Source organism: Apodemus sylvaticus, chromosome 13 (assembly GCF_947179515.1).
Source record: "Apodemus sylvaticus chromosome 13, mApoSyl1.1, whole genome shotgun sequence".
NCBI lineage: Eukaryota > Metazoa > Chordata > Mammalia > Rodentia > Muridae > Apodemus > Apodemus sylvaticus.
The window spans coordinates 85,658,079-85,663,832 of record NC_067484.1 but is presented as its reverse complement, the minus strand read 5'-3'; positions in this window follow the sequence as shown (position 1 = coordinate 85,663,832).

Here is a 5,754-nt window from a genome sequence, read left to right as displayed (position 1 = left end):
CCTCTCCTCCCCTTGAGTTCCTCCCTCTCCTGTCCCTTGAGCTCCTCCCTCTCCTGTCCCTTGAGCTCCTCCCTCTCCTCACCCTTGAGCTCCTCCCTCTCCTCCCCTTGAGCTCCTCCCTCTCCTGTCCCTTGAGCTCCTCCCTCTCCTGTCCCTTGAGCTCCTCCCTCTCCTCACCCTTGAGCTCCTCCCTCTCCTCCCCCTTGAGTTCCTCCATCTCCTCACCCTTGAGCTCCTCCCTTCCCCCCCTTGAGCTCCTCCCTCTCCTGTCCCTTGAGTTCCTCCCTCTCCTCCCCTTGAGTTCCTCCCTCTCCTGTCCCTTGAGCTCCTCCCTCTCCTGTCCCTTGAGCTCCTCCCTTTCCCCCCCTTGAGCTCCTCCCTCTCCTGTCCCTTGAGTTCCTCCCTCTCCTCACCCTTGAGTTCCTCCCTTCCCCCCCTTGAGCTCCTCCCTCTCCTCCCCTTGAGTTCCTCCCTCTCCTCCCCTTGAGCTCCTCCCTCTCCTCCCCTTGAGCTCCTCCCTCTCCTCCCCTTGAGTTCCTCCCTCTCCTCACCCTTGAGTTCCTCCCTTCCCCCCCCTTGAGCTCCTCCCTCTCCTCCCCTTGAGTTCCTCCCTCTCCTCCCCTTGAGCTCCTCCCTCTCCTCCCCTTGAGCTCCTCCCTCTCCTCCCCTTGAGCTCCTCCCTCTCCTGTCCCTTGAGCTCTAGACCACACAACTCTAAGGGTCCCATCCCATCCCCCTTTGCCCAGCCATTGGTCAGTGGCGTCTTTATTGATCTATCAAAAATCAGCTGGGGACAAGAACCTTTAGCATTTGGACATCAGATTCCTGATTGAATCAAAGCATTAGAACCAATCTCCATCATGTGACAGAGCCTAAGTGTCCTCTAGTGACATCTCAACTTTCTGCTCATGCCTGGGTGTCCAACTGTTTTTAGAATGAAGGAGGACAAGTAATTTTCATTTCATCATTAAACCTTCATGAAGAGAGTCAAGGAGATGGACAAAATGCCTGTAGGGTAAGCCCATGGACCTGTATTCCATCCCTGCAGGTAGAAGGCAGGAACCTACTTCACAGAGCTGTCTTCTGACCTCCATACACACCCAGCGATACATATGCCCTCACCCATGCATCACACACACACACACACACACATACACACACATGCACATGCATACATAATATAGCATGCTAAATAGCAATAACTAGAATAGCAATAATAAAATATCTTCTAAATATATGAAAAATAAAAGCATGTTGCTGAGTTCTCTCCTTTGACTTAGTTATGTAAGACTCCGTATGGCAGAGTAGAGACAAGGCAGGAGTAACACTCAGAAAAATCACATGTCAAAGCCTGTGTGTGACTTGTGAGACCTGAGAGCAGCCCACCACAGTGACCACAGAAAAAAAGCCAGGACTCACTAGGTGTGGTGAGGGCATCTGTAATTCCAGCATATGGGAGGCTGAAAGGCAAGGATCACAAGTTCAAGGCCAGCTTAGACCATGTCTCAAAACAAGAAGCTAGAACTCGCAAATCTACAGTTCTGAGGAAATGAATTGTGCCAGCAACCTGAGTGAGTCTGGGTGTGATCTTTTTCCTTCAGGCCTCCAGGTGAGGTTGGGCCCTGTATGGCAGCTTCCTGGGATCCCCAGCAAAGGAGCAGCTACATTTATTTTTGACTCATAGAATCCTGATTATAAACCTGGGCTCCTTAAATCTATAAATTTCCTGGTCATTTGTAAGACATCAGTAGAAAAGGGTCATATAGGATTCCTCCAAGGAAAATTTACATAAGGATATGTGACAGAAATGATGAAGTGACAAGAGAAACACTAAGTCACAAGGGCCAATGGGAGACCTCCAAGTATGACAACAGAAACATTTTCCTTCAGGGAAAGCTCACATTTGCTATGCAGAACCAAAAGAGGCATCTAGCACACATAAATTACACTGAGGTTTCCCAACATGTGGACAAAGCTCTTAGTTAAAGAAGGGGGTAATTATATTAACTGTGGACTAAGGAGCAACTGACATAATCAATGGATAAACTGATCCAATAATCTCATAATATTCTGGCCATCTTCTCTGATTAAAACATAATGAGCATGCATCATCATCATCATCATCATCACTCATCATAATGGATGTCACACAACCATAAGGACTTTTAACTAGAGAACAGTCTCATAAGCTTCAGACTTCTGCCTTCTTAGAATCCGGTTGTTAACATATGCAACTGGCAAACTGCTGCAAGCACAAGTACGTCCGTCTCTTACCTTTCTTACCACAAACAAGGCTGTAAAGCTATGGATTCAGAGGTGTGCAAAACTCTAGAACATAAAACAAGACTAAACAGGTGCCCTTTGCTTCCGGGGAAGGTGCTCTACTGAGTGTTCATTGACATTGGCTCAAGGTAGAGACAAAACACTGAAAGGTAACATAGGCCAGCTGGATGGTAAATGGCTCTGCAGATCCAGGCTGTAGAGACATGTTGAAGGACAAGCCAGAGCACCACTGTCGGAGGAGGAGCAGGATGCCAAATGTTGACATTGGCAGTGACAGTCTCTAAAACTCTTGCTGGCACACGCCTTCTAGTGTAGTCGGTTACCACGGCACCTCCATGAAACATGCAAATGAAGACCTCTGGCAGCCATCAAAGCCCATCTGCAAGCTCAGCTCTAGCTCAAAAATGCACAGAAAATAAGGTGAGAGAAGGAGGAGAAAGAAAGCTAGAAGAGATGGATAAGGCCAGGTAACTAAAGAGAACACAGTGAGAAGAGGATGGGAAAGCAAGAGGATAAAAGGACGGAAGGAGAAAACAGAAGGAAGAAAGCAGGCACCCCCTACTTCCCCAAAGCGAGATCTCACACACTGTGTGGCCGCAGGACACAAGCTCAGACGTCCTACTGGGATCCCTACCCCAGCCCACTGCAGCTCACATATGCTGCCTTTAGAAACAGGGTCATACCAAGCAAAGCATTTCCTCTCCCTTCCACGAATGGAACTTCAAACTTCAAACTGGCTTTAGCTACTCTCCTCGCTGCTATATCTCTGTCACTTAAAACTATCCTTAGCATGTAGTAACTGACCAAGAATGATCACTAACCGAATGAATGAAGGAAGGAATTAATAATCGTGGTTTAAACAAGAGACTGCATAGCTAGATCTAGTACTTACATAGACGCCTGACAAGTTATAAAATATTTCCACGCATGGAGACAAACAATCAGAGTACTATTTGCACTCAGACTTGAACCTTGCTCTTGGCTTGGCCTAAGTACACACACACACACACACACACAGACACACACACAAGTACTCTTAACCATTGTGTCATCTCTCCAGCACCCTACAGGTATGTCTGAGATTGTGGTTTTGTGTTTTCTTGTCCCTCTCTCTGGGTCTTTATTCTTATGATACCTTAAAGTCTCCTGTAGACAGTGGCTTTAGCCTGTTGTTACATGATTGCTACTGCATGCTTGTGTATAGATTGGAAGTTTATCTAATCTGCACTTAGAAATAATAATTGATTTAATTGTGTTTTTTAAAAATATGAACAGAAGTTGATTGCAGATACAACTTGTAAACATCTGTAAAATGAAAATTTGTAAAAGTAACTTTTATTTGTCTGATGTAATTGTCCTTTTGGAGGCTTCCTGGTGAATAAGTTCACTCTAGTTTTGTTTTTTGTTTTTTTGTTTTTTTGTTTTTTCCTGAACTCTGGCTGGCTGATTCAACTCAGCTGTTCTGCCTCAAACTCCTCTCCAAGCTGATTCAATCCAGCTTCTCACTGAATTGCTCTGCTTGGCCTCAAACTAACTCTGGCCGCCTACTCTAATCTTCCAGCTCCTTCTTACTCTCTGGCTTCAGCTGCCTCTGCTGACCTGCACTGAACTGCATGAACGAACTCAACTCCTCTGCACTCCACTCGTGGCACTGACTCCCAACTGACAACTCCCAGCTCTCTTTCTGTCTCCCTGTGTTGCTCTTAGACACTTCTTTCCCATCTGTTTTCATGAGAGTTGGGTGTATCCTATCTCTGACTCACACTGTCTAATATTTCTCTGATTTGTCACATTGTCTGCCCCTCAATTAGACATCACTATCAAACATAGCTCCTTCTACAAACTAAACTTACCTACATTGTTTGGCATTAAAGGTGTATACTAAAGTCATGTCTGTATTCCACCCAGAGAAGTTAAAATTCCTGTACAAAAATTAAAACTGGTTAAAGAATTGGATTAATAGTGACAGAAGTATGAATTTATCCAATTTTGTAGAAGTGTGCACTCTAAAAAATATAAGTATTCCAATTTACTGTAATAGGATTATGTTTCTATTTCCCTTTTGCCTAAATATTTTTAAGTATAAGGAAAAATTAAGTTATGAGGAAACTGAAGGTGTGTTTGACATCATGGTTTGTCACTGGAACATGATTTGAAGCCCAGGTTAACCCATGAAATCTGAGTCCTGGGGCTGGAGATAGCACTGCTCTCACAGCACACCCTGATTCCCTTCCCATGGCAGCTCATAACCATGTGCAACTCCAGTTCCCAGGAATCTGGCGCCCTCCTCTGGTTTCCATGTGCACCTGCATTCATGTGGCACAGAAATACACTCAGGCTCACATACAGAGAAGAGAAAATAAAGTGGTTTTTAAATAAAACCCAGATCTGAAAAGCAAGACTTTTCAGATTCAACAAGGTCAAGCAAGCAAGGTTCTTCTTGGGAGAGTGACGTGGCATTTGGCCATCTTGAATCTTATGCATATTCACATTCGACTCTGAAACTCAATTCTGACTGTGTCTCAGATGTACTGTGCACTTCACTGAGTTAGAATCACAAGGCAGAAATTTTACTAAAACAGGAAAAAATGTATCTCTGTTTTTGTCTCTGTGCTCTCTCTTTCTTAGGCCTTTTTTGTTTGACATTTCCTCAAGTAAATTTACGTTATTATATGTCTGTTTTAAGTTGTCTATGATGATTCATATTTAAAAACGACAATCCAGTAGAGTAGGAGTAATTTGTAAGACTGTCTTTAGCTTCTAGCGCATCCTGTCATATCAGAGAGCCTGCATGACTTACCAGCATAATTTCATTTATAACATAGCCCTCTAACCAGTAATTTGGTAACACTAGAGAGTTACAGATTATATACATAAAGGCATCTGAATCATTAAGGGTGAAATCGAAATCTATCTTTTAACAAAAGATAAATTTTATTGTTATTCATAGAAATGTGTGTGTGTTTCTATATCACACGGCACATTTAGCATAAAGCATTATGAAAGAGAAGTAGCAAAACATCTATGTCAAAAGTGTCAGAATCTGAGAACAAAATGCTCCCTGTGGACATAGGCTGGTGGAAATACTGCCTGAGAGAACTGACAGGTGCTTTCTTCCAGGACTAAAAATATGGTTCAGCAGGTAAGAGCGCTTGCAGTTCTTGTAGAGGACCAGAGCTCAGTTCCAAGTATCCATGTTGGGTGGCTCAGGACCACTTCACAACTCACTCCAGCTCCAGGGATCTGATGTCCCCTTCTGGTCTCCGAAGGCACATGTATTCATGTGAGTGGCTACACACACACACACACACACACACACACACACACACACACACATATACACACACAGAGTAAATCTCACATGGAAATGTTTTCTCCCTGCAAGGGTTACCTTTCTCACAGGAGACAAGGATTATGAATGAGAGAGGATGCAGGTTTCTCTGCTGAATATTTGGGGTCCCAGAGTAGATG